This window comes from Scyliorhinus torazame, chromosome 12 (assembly GCF_047496885.1).
Source record: "Scyliorhinus torazame isolate Kashiwa2021f chromosome 12, sScyTor2.1, whole genome shotgun sequence".
Lineage (NCBI taxonomy): Eukaryota > Metazoa > Chordata > Chondrichthyes > Carcharhiniformes > Scyliorhinidae > Scyliorhinus > Scyliorhinus torazame.
The window spans coordinates 94,758,442-94,773,774 of record NC_092718.1 but is presented as its reverse complement, the minus strand read 5'-3'; the positions used below and the strand labels follow the sequence as shown (position 1 = coordinate 94,773,774).

At 55.4% G+C, this 15,333-nt stretch overlaps 1 protein-coding gene across 4 annotated transcripts in view; it reads right to left on the bottom strand.

The window, feature by feature from the left end:
• LOC140386572 (basal cell adhesion molecule-like) overlaps positions 1 to 15,333 on the bottom strand; it is a 277,207-nt gene that overhangs the window by 244,541 nt on the left and 17,333 nt on the right. The window lies entirely within an intron of this gene.

Sequence of the window (15,333 nt, the reverse complement as noted above, 5' to 3'; positions counted from 1 at the left end):
CCCATAGTCCAAAGGCGTGCAGGTTAAGTGGATTGGCCATGATAAATTGCCCTTCGTGACCAAAAAGGTTAGATGGGGTTATTGGGTTATGGGGATAGGGTGGAAGTGAGGGCTTAAGTGGGTTGGTGCAGGCTCGATGGGCTGAATGGCCTCCTTCTGCACTGTATTTTCTGTGTTCTAGATGTTCCTAACAGGTGGGGGAAGTGGGAATGGGGCAGGGGGAGTGGGAAGAGTGGGCAGGGGGAGCGGGAAGGGGGCAGGGTGAGTGGGAATAGGGGGCTAGGGGAGCGAGAAGGGGTGGCAAGGGGAGTGGGAAGAGGGGGCAAGGGGAGCAGGAAGGGGGGGCAAGGGGAGTGTGAAGAGGGGGCAAGGGGAGCGGGAAGGGGGGCAAGGGGAGCGGGAAGGGGGCAGGGGGAGCGGGAACCGGGCAGGGGGCGGGATCCAGCCTCTCGACATCTACCCTTACAAACTCTCGAGACACACGGTGATGAACAAATCATGTGCAGCAGACAGTTAAAGTCATTTGGACAACAGGGAAGTTTGTTAGTGTGTGCACCTTGCAGCCAGAGTAGCAGGAGCATTCAAAAACGGCCACACATCAACGGCCGAGGATCCTAACAGACCTCGGGAGCTTACGGCCTAAACTTTCAGATCAGTTCATGGGCCCCTTGTTGATTTGCAGTTGAACAGGTGAGGCAGAAACCTGACACTTGGGAACTGAACAGGGTCAGAGGGGGATGGTCAGGGGTCAGGTCGCTACAATGTTAAGCACCAGACTTTCTAGGGCTGCAGTTCACGTTGCCGAATAAAGAACAAGGCTCTGGAGGGGGGAGGGGGGGGATTGAACGTGCGGAATCTGAGAGGTGTGTTGTAGTCACCACTGATTGTATAATAGTTGTTATTAGAGGTAATACGGTAAGGCTCCTGTACTACAGGTACGGGGGTAAATCCCTGCCTGCTGGCTCCGCCCAGTGGGCGGAGTATAAATGTGTGTGCACACCGAGCTGCTCCCATTCTGCAGGATGCCACACATCTCTGCATAACAAAGCCTCGATTACTCTCTACACTCGTCTCGTCGTAATTGATAGTGCATCAATTTATTAAGCAGAGATATTACAGCGATAGAACTACGCATCAAGCCAGATCGCCTCCAGCTGCACCCGCAAGCAGCCAACGCCACGTCGGCCTTCGACCACTGGCTAGCTTGCTTCGAAAGCCACCTCAGACCATCACCTGAACAACCCTCGGACGCACAGAAGCTCCAGATCCTGTACTCATGGGTGAGCTCCGATATTTTTCTCCCTATCCGGGATGCGACCACTTACACTGAAGCTATGGAGCTTCTGAAAGGACATTATATCCGGCCGATCAACAAACTCTACGCCAGGCACCTCCTGTCCATGAGGCAGCAACTCCCCGGTGAGTCATTAGACGATTTCTGGCGTGCCCTGCACATCCTGGCAAGGAACTGCGATTGCCAGGCAGTTTCGGCTGTCAACCATACAGAACTCTTAATTAGGGATGCTTTTGTTATGGGCATGGGGTCGGCGTACATCCGCCAGCGCCTATTAGAAGGGGATACGCTCGACCACGCGGTGACCAGGCAGCTCGCGAACTTGCTAACGGTAGGCTCCCGTAACGTACAGTCGGACGCCCCTGACCACATGGCGCCCTCATGGACATCGTGGGCCCCACCAGCTGCCGCCCCCAGCTCACCCCAAGCCTGCGCCGCACGGCAGCCAGTCAACTAGGGGGGCCCAAATGTTATTTGTGCGGGCAGACCAAACACCCCCGGCAGCGCTGCCCGGCGCGGAGTACAATCTGCAAAACCTGCGGGAAGAAGGGACATTTCACTGCTGTGTGCCAGGCCCGGTCGATCGCTGCTGTATCTAGGCCCAGCGTTCCTGCACCCCCCACGTGCGACCCGTGGGTGCCGCCATTTTCCTTCCAGCGCACCACGTGCAGCCCGTGGGCACCGCCATCTTTAACGCCGCCCGTCATGTGTGCCCCATGGGCACCGCCATTTCGGCACCATTATGGACGGCGCCTCAGGACCCCTGCTCGTCGGGGACTTCGTCTGGCTGTTCAGCGCCTGCCACCGCCGCCGAATGCCCGGGGCCTACCGACATCAGCTGCAGCTCGCCTCCATCACTCTCGACTAGTCCCAGCCGCACAACCTCGCAACCGCGACGGCGAAGGTGAAAGTCGATGGGCACAAGACCTCCTGCCTTCTTGACTCCGGGAGCACGGAAAGCTTCATCCACCCCTCTACGGAAAGGCGCAGCTCCCTTCGCCATCCCATGCCCCGATATGACTTCTGCCACGGTCATTAAAGCACTCAACAGCATCTTCGCCCTGTTCGGTTTCCCCGTTTATGTCCACAGCGACTGGGGATCCTCCTTTATGAGTGATGAGCTGCGTCAGTTCCTGCTCAGCAAGGGCATTGCCTCGAGCAGGACGGCCAGCTACAACCCCCGGGGAAACGGGCAGGTGGAGAGGGAGAATGGGACGGTCTGGAACGCCGTCCTGCTGGCCCTGCGTCTAAAAGTCTCCCGCTGGCAGGAGGTCCTCCCTGACGTGCTCCACTCCATTCGATTGCTACTCTGAACTGCAACTATTGAACCCCCCATAAACGTCTCCTTGCCTTCCCCAGGAAGTCCAGCTCCGGGCTTTCGCTCCCAACATGGCTGGCAGCCCCAGGACCCGTCCTCCTCCCCAAACACGTGCGGATCCACAAGGCGGACCCGTTGGCCAAAAGGGTACAACTACTGCACGCGAACCTGCAGTACGCCTACGTGGCGTACCCCGACGGGCGCCAGGATACAGTCTCCCTCAGGGACCTGGCAACAACTGGATCCCCATCCATGGCCCATCACCCGACAACCCCCCCTCCGATTGCCCCGGCGCCATCCACCCTCCCCCCAGCGCACATCACTACAGCCCCTGCCCCAGGACGATCCGTCCTCCCACTGGTTCCACCCGGGGATGAAGACGAGGACAACACGCTCCCGGAGTCACAGGTGACCAAGTCGGCGCCCGCATCACCACCGGGACCGAGGCGCTCACAGCGAAGGATCAAGGCACCCGACCGGCTGAATTTGTAAATTTTCACCAAACTGTAAAATTAGATTTTTCACAAACCTGTAAATTTTTCCACCAACCCCGCTGTATTCTTTTTTAACAGGGGTTGAATGTGGTAGTCACCACTGATTGTATAATAGTTGTTATTAGAGGTAATACAATAAGGCTCCTACAGATACCGGGGTGAATCCCTGCCTGCTGGCTCCGCCCAGTATGCGGAGTATAAATGTGTGTGCACACCGAGTTGCTCCCATTCTGGCAGCAGCTGCAGGAGGCCACACATCTCTGTTTAATGAAGCCTCGATTGCTCTCTTCTCTTGTCTCATTGTAATTCATAGTGCATCAAGGTGCAAGCTCACAGTGCCTGCCCTCTTCCTGTTCGGGGAGTCCATTATGTTGCTTAGTGATGACCTGCTGTGTCTCAGAATGACTGACTTTGAATAGCACCCCATAATAATCCAAGCAGACTTTTCCAGTGCCGGTACTGAGGGAGTACCACACTGTCACATCGTCAACACTGAGGGATTGCTGCACATGTCACATTGTCAGTACTGAGGGATTGCTGCACTGTCACATTGTCAGTACTGAGGGGGTGCTGCACTGTCAGAGGGTCAGTACTGAGGGAGTGCTGCACTGTCAGTGGGTCAGTACTGAGGGAGCGCTGCACTGTCACATTGTCAGTACTGAGGGAGTGCTGCACTGTCAGAGGGTCAGTACTGAGGGAGTGCTGCACTGTCAGAGGGTCAGTACTGAGGGAGTGCTGCACTGTCAAAGGGTCAGAACTGAGGGAGTGCTGCACTGCCAGAGGGTCAGTACTAAGGGAGTGCTGCACTGTCACATTGTCAGTACTGAGGGAGTGCTGCACTGTCAGAGGGTCAGTACTGAGGGAGTGCTGCACTGTCAGAGGGTCAGTACTGAGGGAGTGCTGCACTGTCAAAGGGTCAGAACTGAGGGAGTGCTGCACTGCCAGAGGGTCAGTACTAAGGGAGTGCTGCACTGTCAAAGGGTCAGTACTGAGGGAGTGCTGCACTATCAGAGGTTCAGTACTGAGGGAGTGCTGCACTGTCAGAGTGTCAGTACTGGGGGAGTGCTGCATGCTCAGAGGGTCAGTACTGTAGGAACGCTGCACTGTCAGAGAGACGGTCAGTACTGAGGGAGTGCTGCACTGTCAGAGGGTCCGTACTGAGGGAGTGCTGCACTGTCAAAGGGTCAGTACTGAGGGAGTGCTGCACTGTCAGAGCGCCAGTGCTGACGGAGTGCTGCACTGTCAAAGGGTCAGTACTGAGGGAGTGCTGCACTGTCAGAGGGTCAGTACTGAGGGAGTGTTGCACTGTCACATCGTCAGTACTGAGGGAGTGCTGCACGCACAGATGGTCAGTATTGTTGGAACGCTGCACTGACAGAGAGACGGTCAGCACTGAGGTGGTGATGCACTATCAGAGGGTCAGTACTGAGGGAGAGCTGCACTGTCAGAGGGTCAGTACTGAGGGAGTGCTGCACTATCAGAGGGTCAGTACTGAGGGAGTGCCGCACTGTCAGAGGGTCAGTACTGAGGGAATGCTGCACTGCCACATCGTCAGTATTGAGGGAGTGTTGCACTGTCAGGGTCAGTACTGAGGGAGCGCTGCACTGTCAGAGGGTCAGTATTGAGGGAGTGCTGCACTGCCTCATAGTCTGTGCTGAGGCAGAGCTGCACTGTCAGTTGGTCAGTACAGAGGGAGTGCTGCATTATCACATCGTCAGTACTGAGGGAGTGCTGCACTGTCAAATGGTCAGTATTGAGGTAGTGGTGCACTGTCACATCGTCAGTACTAAGGAAGTACTCCACTGTCAGAGGGTCAGTACTGAGGGAGTGCTGCACTATCAGAGCGCCAGTACTGAGGGAGTGCTGCATTGACAAAGGGTCAGTACTGAGGGAGTGCTGCACTGCCAGAGCGCCAGTGCTGATGGAGTGCTGCACTGTCAAAGGGTCAGTACTGAGGGAGTGCTGCACTGTCAGAGGGTCAGTACTGAGGGAGTGCTGCACTGTCAGAGGGTCAGTACTGAGGGAGTGTTGCACTGTCACATCGTCAGTACTGAGGGAGTGCTGCACGCACAGACGGTCAGTACTGTAGGAACGCTGCACTGACAGAGAGACGGTCAGCACTGAGGGGGTGCTGAACTATCAGAGGGTCAGTACTGAGGGAGTGCTGCACTATCAGAGGGCCAGTACTGAGGGAGTGCTGCATTGTCAAAGGGTCAGTACTGAGAGAGTGCTGCACTGTCAGAGGGTCGGTACTGAGGCAGTGTTGCACTGTCAGACAAGGGCCGCACTGTCACATCGTCAGTACTGAGGAAGTGCTCCACTGTCAGAGGATCAGTACTGAGGGAGTGCTGCACTGTCAGAGGGTCGGTACTGAGGTAGTGTTGCACTGTGCGTCGTCAGTACTGAGGGAGTGCTGCACTGTGAAAGGGTCAGTACTGAGGGAGTGCTGCACTGTCAGAGGGTCGGTACTGAGGTAGTGCTGCACTGTCAGAGGGTCGGTACTGAGGCAGTGTTGCACTGTCAGACAAGGGCCGCACTGTCACATCGTCAGTACTGAGGAAGTGCTCCACTGTCAGAGGATCAGTACTGAGAGAGTGCTGCACTGTCAGAGGGTCGGTACTGAGGGAGTGCTGCACTGTCAGAGGGTCGGTACTGAGGTAGTGTTGCACTGTGCGTCGTCAGTACTGAGGGAGTGCTGCACTGTGAAAGGGTCAGTACTGAGGGAGTGCTGCACTGTCAGAGGGTCGGTACTGAGGTAGTGCTGCACTGTCAGAGGGTCGGTACTGAGGGAGTGCTGCACTGTCACGTCGTCAGTACTGAGGGAGTGCTGCACTGTGAGAGAGTCAGTACTGAGGGATTGCTGCACTGTCAGATTGTCAGTACTGAGGGGGTGCTGCACTGTCAGTGGGTCAGTACTGAGGGAGCGCTGCACTGTCAGAGGGTCAGTACTGAGGGATTGGTGCACTGTCACATTGTCAGTACTGAGGGGGTGCTGCACTGTCAGTGGGTCAGTACTGAGGGGGTGCTGCACTGTCAGTGGGTCAGTACTGAGGGAGCGCTGCACTGTCAGTGGGTCAGTACTGAGGGAGCGCTGCACTGTCAGTGGGTCAGTACTGAGGGAGTGCTGCACTGTCAGTTGGTCAGTACAGAGGGAGTGCTGCACTATCACATCGTCACTACTGTGGAGATCTGCCCTGTCACATCGTCAGTACTGAGGGAGTGCTGCACTGTCAAATGGTCAGTATTGAGGTAGTGGTGCACTGTCACATCGTCAGTGCTGAGGAAGTGCTCCACTGTCAGAGGGTCAGTACTGAGGGTGTGCTGCACTATCAGAGCGCCAGTACTGAGGGAGTGCAGCATTGTCAAAGGGTCAGGACTGAGGGAGTGCTGCACTGTCAGAGGGTCGGTACTGAGGTAGTGCTGCACTGTCAGAGGGTCAGTACTGAGGGAGTGCGGCACTGTCAGAGGGTCACTACTGAGGGAGTGCTGCACTGTCAGAGGGTCAGTACTGAGGGAGTGCGGCACTGTCACATCGTCAGTACTGAGGGAGTGCTTCACTGTCAAAGGGTCAGTACTGAGGGAGTGTGGCACCGTCAGAGGGTCAGCACTGCGGGCGACTGCACTGTCACATCGTTAGTACTGAGGGAGTGCTGCACTGTCTCATCGCCAGTACTGAGGGCGTGCTTCACTGTCAGAGGGTCAGTAGTAAGGGAGTGCTGCACTATCAGAGGGTCAGTACTGAGGGAGTGCTGCACTGTGAGAGGTCAGTACTGAGGGAATGCTGCACTGTCAGAGGGTCAGTACTGAGGGAGTGCTGCACTGTCACATTGTCAGTACTGAGGGAGTGCTGCTCTGTAAGAGGGTCAGTACTGAGGGAGTGGTGCACTGTCAGAAGTTCGGCACTGAGGGAAAGCAGCACTGTCACATCGTTAGTACTGAGGGAGTGCTGCACTGTCAGAGGGTCAGTAGTGAGGGAGTGCTGCACTGTCAAAGGGTCAGTACTGCGGGAGTGCAGCACTATCAGAGTGTCAGTACTGAGGGAGTGCGGCACCGTCAGAGGCTCATTACTGAGGGAGTGTTGCACTGTCACATCGTCTGTACTGAGGGAGTGCTGCACTGTCAGAGGGTCAGTACTGAGGGAGTGCGGCACTGTCAGAGGGTCAGTACTGAGGGAGTGTTGCACTGGCAGAGGGGGTCAGTACTGAGGGAGTGTTGCACTGTCAGAGGGTCAGTACTGAGGGAGTGTTGCACTGTCACATCGTCAGTACTGAGGGAATGCTTCACTGTCAGAGGGTCAGTACTGAGGGAGTGTTGCACTGTCACATCATCAGTACTGAGGGAGTGCTGCACTGTCAGAGGGTCAGTAGTGAGGGAGTGCTGCACTGTCAAAGGGTCAGTACTGCGGGAGTGCAGCACTATCAGAGGGTCAGTACTGAGGGAGTGCTGCACTGTCAGAGGGTCAGTACTGAGGGAGTGTTGCACTGTCAGAGGGTCAGTACTGAGGGAGTGTTGCACTGTCACATCGTCAGTACTGAGGGAGTGCTACACTGTCAGAGGGTCAGTAGTGAGGGAGTGCTGCACTGTCAAAGGGTCAGTACTGCGGGAGTGCAGCACTATCAGAGGGTCAGTACTGAGGGAGTGCTGCACTGTCAGAGGGTCAGTACTGAGGGAGTGCGGCAACGTCAGAGGGTCAGTACTGGGGGCGTGCTGCACTGTCAGAGGGTCAGTTCTGAGGGAGTGCGGCACCGTCAGTGGGTCAGTACTGGGGGCGTGCTGCACTGTCAGAGGGTCAGTACTGGGGGCGTGCTGCATGCTCAGAGGTCAGTACTGAGAGAGTGCTGCACTGTCAGAGAGAGGGGGCGAGATTCTCTGACCCCCCGCCGGGTCGGAGAATCTCCTGGGCCTGGCGTTAATCCCGCCCCCGCCGGTTGCCGAATTCTCCACCACCGGATATTCGGCGGGGACGGGAAGCGCGCCGTGCCGGTTGGAGGGCCCCCCCCCCACCGCGTTTCTCCGGCCCGGATGGGCCGAAGTCCCGCCGCTAAAATGCCTTACCAGCAGGACAAGGCGCCGCGGGTGGGCTCCGTTTCCTTCCGCCTTTTCCACGGTCTCCACCATGGCGGAGGCGGAAGAGACTCCCTCCACTGCGCATGCGCGGGAATGATGTCAGCGGCCTCTGATAGTGCACTGTCAGAGGGTCAGTATTGAGGGAGTGCGGCACTGTCAGAGGGTCAGTACTGAAGGAATGCTGCACTGTCAGAGGGTCAGTACTGAAGGAATGCTGCACTCTCAGAGAGTCAGTACTGAGGGAGTGCGGCACTGTCAGAGGGTCAGTACTGAAGGACTGATGCACTCTCAGAGTCAGTACTGAGGGAGTGCTGCACTGTCAGAGGGTCAGTATTGAGAGAACACTGCACTGTCAGTGGGTCAGTACTGAGGGAGTGCCGCACTGTCAGAGGGTCAGTGCGGAGTTGAGTGCTGCACTGTCAGAATGTCAGAACTGAGGGAGTGCTGCACACTCAGAGTGTCAGTGCTGAGGGAATGCTGCACTGTCTGAGGGTCAGTACTGGGGGAGTGCCGCACTGTCAGCGGCTCAGTACTGAGGCAGTGCTGCATTGTCAAAGGGTCAGTACTGAGGGATTGCTGCACTGTCTGAGGGTCAGTACTCGGGTAGTGCCGCACTGTCAGCACTGAGGGAGTGCTACACTGAGTTGAACGTAAAAGCTTCCCATGAGTGCTGCTTGAAGAAGAATTGGTGGGGGTGGGGGGCTTGGGTTCTCACTGGTGTCAAGGAACCATGTGAGAATATGACATTATCTAATTGCAAATCTTGGGATCCTGCTCTGCACTGACTAACTGTCCACCGGCTTCCTGGGTTACAACAGTGACTAACACTTTGCTAAAGCGTTCAATTGTCCGTGAACCACTTGTGAACATCCTGAGATCATGAGCAGGCGCTGTGGCTGTGCCATATTCTCTCTTTTGAGTGTCTTAGAGTAGGAATTCCAAACAACACACACACCCCGCTTGTCTCAGCCCTGGATAATGTTTTACTGACTGAGATTCCTATCTTTGACAGAGTTCCAGCTTCCCAGGAGCTGTCAGACAGCAAGTGGGACCAAGTTAAATAGGACGCCTTGTGCCGACCGGCTGTAAATCTCTCACTGGGACCTCCCGCCCTCCATGTAAGAGGCGGAGGAGGGTCTTTACAGCGTGATGTTCTCCTGTCTGAATTAAGGAGGAGTGACACGAGGCAGATGGCAATGCGTTGTCGCCTCCACTCAACAGCCCCTCTTCTAAACCTCGTCAATCAATGCCAAACTCGCTTCACCCCCCCCCCCCCCCCGCCGGACCGTCTTCTTCCAAACCCTCCGGGACGATGTATATTCCCATCTGGCTAATTTTAACGAGCAGCCCTCCGTATTCGACCCCCCCCCCCCCGGGCTCTCAATCTGGGACTCCAGTCGACAGAGGGCCCACTCGCCTCCCCTCCTCGCTAATTGCTTGGTGTATCTCTGATCCAGCCTGGAGGACAGGGGAGAGAGCTCTGCCAGTTTTCCCCCACCCATCTCCTTCCCTTTCACTCTAAGCGTACGCCGATCTCTTGTGGATGAAGCCTCTCTTATTAATTGGGCAGTTCCTTGCCGACTGCGGGGGGGGGGGGGGGGGGGCGGGGTGCGAAGACAAATGGCAGCAATCAACATTCATGAGGACCAAACATTACCCAAGAGTTTTCCTTAACTATCAAAAATGATTCTTCCGAGATGGTACATCCATCTCCATAGTTACTGTCTCTTGGGGGATCGTGTCTGCCAGGCGCTCCGAGTCCCGCAGTCAACTTCAATTGTGACAGAAAAGACAATTTGCATTTAATAGTTTGAATAAAAAATACTTGAGGAGTGTTCAAGATAAGAGGCAGGAACAGATTGTGAGGCTGCAAGAGTGAAGGCCGAAATTCAAGTGGAAGGGAGATAACAGTAGGCCTAATACGCCACTCCTGTGGCTTAGTGATTACACTCTGACCTCCGAGTCAGCAGGTCACGGGTCCGAGTTCCACTCAAGAATGGAGTGCACCGGGTGCCAATACTGAGGGAGTGCTGCACTGTCAGCGGGTCAGTACTGAGGGAGTGCTGCACTGTCAGCGGGTCAGTACTGAGGGAGTGCTGCACTGTCAGCGGGTCAGTACTGAGGGAATGCTACACTGTCAGAGGGTCAGTACTGAGGGAGTGCTGCACTGTTAGCGGTCAGTACTGAGGGCGTGCTGCACTGTCAGAGGGTCAGTACTGAGGGAGTGCTGCACTGTCTGAGGGTCAGTACTGAGGGAGCGCTGCACTGTCAGGGGGTCAGTACTGAGGGAGTGCTGCACTGTCAGCGGTCAGCACTGAGGGAACGCTGCACTGTCAGAGGGTCAGTACTGAATCTATCCTGAATCTGCCACTCTACCGCATCCCACTCCCCTCTCCTACAATCAGTAACTTTAGTCCAATTCAGATGAGGCATTTAAGAGTCAACCCCATTTCTGTGGATCTGGAGTCACTTATCGGGCAGGTTTCCTCAGCATTAATTTTTTCTTCTTTTTAAAATAAATTTAGAGCAACCAATTATTATTTTTCCAATTAAGGGGCAATTTAGCATATCCAATCCAACTACCCTGCACATCTTTGGGTTGTAGGGGTGAAACCCACGCAGACATGGGGCTAAAGCGGCATTAATGGTTTCATGGTCATCATTGGACTTTTTAAATACATGGGGCACGATTCTCCGACCCCCCACCGGGTCGGAGAATCGCCGGGGGCTGGCGTGAATCCCGCCCCCGCCGTGTCCTGAATTCTCCACCACCAGAGATTCGGCGGGGGCGGTAATCGCGCCGCGCCGGTCGGTGGGCCCACCCCCGGCAATTCTCCGCCACTGTCAACCCTCTCCCGCTGGCGTGGATGAAACCACCTTTTGAACGGCGGGACAAGGCGGCGCGGGCAGGCTCCGGGGTGCTGGGGGGGACGCGGGGCGATCTGGCTCTGGAGGGTAGCCCCCACGGTGGCTTGGCCCATGATCGGGGCTCACCGATCCGCGGGCGGGCCTGTGCCATGGGGGCACTCTTTTTCTTCCGCCTTCGCCACGGTCTTCACTATGGCGGAGGCGGAAGAGACCCCCTCTCCTGCGCATGCGCGAGGATGACGTCAGCAGCCGCTGACGCTCCCACGCATGCGTCGCCCGGCGAAGACCTTTCGGCGCCGGCTGGCGTGGCGCCAAAGGCCTTTCCCGCCAGCCGGCAAAGCGGAAACCACTCCGGCGCGGGCCAAGCCCCTCAAGGTGACGGCTTGGCCCCTAAAGGTGCGGAGCTTCCGCACCTTTGGGGCGGCCCGACGCCGGAGTGGTTCCCGCCACTCCATCACGCCGGAACCCCCCCGCCCCGCCGGGTAGGGGAGAATCCCGCCCCAGATTTTTATAGAGTTCAAATTTTATCAGCTTCCTTGGTGGGATTCGAAGCCAGGCCAGAGGGTTCCCATGGGGTTCTGGATTACTCATTAATTGACAACACCATCACAGCGCCCCCTCACCCACCTCCACACACAGTTAATAAAATTAAAATCTGGGATATAAAGCTGGTTTCAGTCATGGGCCAGGATTTTCCATTGCGGGTCCACTCCGCTACGCTGCTCGTGAGGACGGAGAATTTGGCGCTCAGCCAAATTTCCCATTCACTGCAGCGGGACCGAAGAATCCCACTTCTGGGAACGGGTGGCGAATCCCACCCATTGTGTCCACAGAACCATTGTCAATCATTGGAAAATTACATTTGGTTCACTAATCTCTTTTAAGGAAGGAAGGAAATCTGCTGATTTACCTGGTCTGGCCTACATGTCCACGGTATTATGGTGGACTCTTAAATACCCTCTGCAATGGCCGAGCAAATCACTCTGTCCGAGGGGCAATTATGGATGGGGAACAAAGCTGTCCTTGCCAGCAACGTCAACCTCCCATGAAAACAGAAAAAAAAATCTTATCGCAAACCCCTCGTGATTTTGAATGTCTTGATTAAATCTCCCACCTTAACCTTCTCTTCCCCAAGGAGAACAATCCCAGCTTCTCTCAATCTCTCTGACATGAGCTGAAGTTCCACTCATCTCCAGGAACCAATCTGGGAAATCCCCCCCTCACCCTCCAGGATGAAAAACGTTTGGGTTAACATCAGGATGAAATGGAAAAAGGTTTGTGTTATTTCAGTCAGTGCTCCTGGCAAGACCTCGTCCTATGTATAAAGACAATAAGGCCACTGCCAAATACATTCCATTTAATTAAAACACTTTTGGGAGATTAATTTGTGTCAGCTTCGAAAATAAATGAGTAGTGACACTTGCGGCGGTTCCCGGAATGTTCCACAGCAGTGACTCACAAATTAGATCAATGCTTTCTCCGAATGGTGCTGGATATGTGTCTCAGTGGCTGCTCCCCTCTCTCACTTTGTCTGGCACACACACAGCTCAATTAAACTGAGGGCCAATGCCCGTGCCCAGTGTGCATTTGTGGGAATGGGGTTAAAGATTGGGGAGTTTCCTGGGCCTATTGACGCAGTGAAGGATGAGCCTTGACACGCCGGCGGGGAATCACCATGTGAACTATGCGCTGTGCTGCATCCATTTTGAAGTCGCTCTCGGCTACATTCAGTCAGCTCTGAGAATGCAAAAAAGGGCCCAACATGGTTCTCCTATCTCTCAGTCTCTGTCAGCTCTGAGATCAGCCACTATGAGGGAGCTGGGGTTCAGGGCTGTGGCCTGCCTCAAGAAGGGAAGCAGAACTAGGTGATTTTGGCGGTGCTGGGGCAGAGCCAAGACCTGGTTCAAGAATGGGGGGATGGGTAGCGGAGGGGGTGGGCAACACCAAAGCCAGTTCGAGGGGGGTGGGGGTGAGGTGGGGGTCAGGGCCGTAACCTGGTTCGAGAATGGAGGCGGGGGGGGGGGGTTGCAGCATGCTTCCAGGGTGGAGAGTGCAGAGCAAAGGCCTGGTTCCAGGATGGGGGAGAGGGGATAGCACAGGGATGAGACATGGTTTGAGGATGGAGAGGATGGGGACAGGGCCTAGTTCCAGGATGGGAAGGGAGGCCTGGGCATAGGCCTGGTTCCAGTATGTGGGAATGGGCTGAGGCCTGGTCCCAGATGGGGAACAGGGCTGACACTTGGTTCCAGGGTGGGAAAATGGGCTGAGGCCTGGTTTGAGGATGGGGCAGGGCCAAGGCCTGTTTCCAGGATGGGGGAAGGAGCTGAGACCTGGTTCCTGGATAGGCAAGGAGCTGAGGTCTGGTTTCAGGATGGGGAGAGCAGGGCTGAAGGCTGGTTCAGGATGGGCGTGAGGCTGTCACCTGGTCCCAGGATGGGGGAAGGGGCTGGGTCTGGTTCCAGGATGGAGGAAGGAGCTGAGGCCTAATTCCAAGATAGGAGAAGGGGCTGAGACCTGGTTCCTGGATGGGGGATAGATTGAGGCCCGGTTCGAGGATGGGGGAGTGTTTGTGGCCTGGTTTGAGGATGGGGGAGGGGTTGAGGCCTGGTTCAAGAATGGGGGAGAGGTTGGGCCTGCTTCCAGAGTGGAGGAAGGGGCTGAGGTATGGTTTGAGGATGGGGAGGGGCTGAGGCCTGGTTTGAGGATGGGAGCAGGGTGAGGCCTGGTTTGAGGATGGGGGAGGGGTTGATGTCTGGTTCCAGGGTGGAGGAAGGAACTGAGGTCTGGTTCCAGGATGACGAAGGGGCTGAATCCTAGACCCAGGATGGGGCAAGGGGCTGACTCCTAGTTTGAGGATGGGGAAGGGGCTAGTCCTGGTCCCAGGATGTGGGAAGGGGCTGAGACCTGGTTCCAGGGTGGGGGGAGGGGCTGAGGCCTGGTTTGAGAATGGGGGAGATGCTGAGGCCTGGTCAGGAAAGCATTAACCCCACCATTAATTTTCTCCTCAGTTAATTCTCCCAGTCCAGATTCTTGCTTGATGTCATGGCCTTAAGGGCAGTTAATATTTATTTCCTTAGCAGGCCCACATTCACTTTGGAGTTGATCAATCCCTTTTACTTGCTGGTGCCTATTTAAAGAGAGTTTGCAATGTCAGTTTGCAGCGTGGGAGCTGTGGGGTATTGAGAGGGAGCACAGGAGGTGCTGTGAATCATGGGAATCCTCCAGTGGACGGCAGAGTGCTGAATGATAGTGGCTTACTGTTAATAAGAAGACTGTTGGTGCAGCTTTATTGAACCCCCTCAGGCACCACTTCATAAAAGAGAAGTAAATGACTGTGTGGCTCAATGACTGGGAAGTTGAGATAATACTTCTGTTACAGGGGGGAGTGTGTGGGGGTTGGGAGACACAGGCGCACGCAGTGTGAGACACACACGGTGCCCAAGACAGGTGCAGATTAAAAGATTGTGCGATAGAGACACAGGTAGAGACATGCAACCTGGCGCAGAGAGAGAACACAGCAGAGATGAGACAGAAGGGGAGACACACACAAGCATTCCAAGAGATCCATGCACAAAGGCGAGACAGACAAATACAAACAGAAGTGAGGCTGACAAGACACACACGGCTAGATCAATGAAAGCTCAGGAGACAAATGCACAGGTGGAGACAAAAGGGAGCGAGCTGGGGAGATGCACATAATGTGAGACACACCGCCAGAAGCAGACAGAGAAACAGACATCAGAGAGAGAGACAGAGACAGAGAGAAACAGACAGAGTCACAGACAGGGAGAGAGATTTTCTGACCCCGCCCACCGCTGGGAACGTCCAGTCCCGTCCAGTGAACTTTGACAGATGGGGAGAGTAAGAGACAGACAGAGACAGAGCAAGAGGCTCCAGGGAGAGGGAAAGATAGACAGAGAGAGTGAGAGACAGATCGAGAGATAGTGAGATGGAGAGAGAGATAGAAAGAGACAGAGAGAGGGAGAGAAAGATATAGCAAGAGACAGAGAGCAAGAGAGAGAGACAGCGAGGGAGGGAGAGAGAGGAAGAGGCAGCTCGAGAGAGGGAGAGAGACAGATAGAGAGGGAGAGAGACAGAGTGAGTGAGACATATAGAGAGAGAGAGAGAGACAAAGAGAGGAAGAGAGACAGAACAAGAGACACAGGGAGGCAGTGAGAGACAGATCCAGAGAGGCAGATAGAGAGACAGAGATAGGTAGAGGGAGAGACAGAGAGGGAGAGAGACAGAGAAAGAGAGGGAAAGAGACAGAGTGAGAGAGACAGCAAGAGACA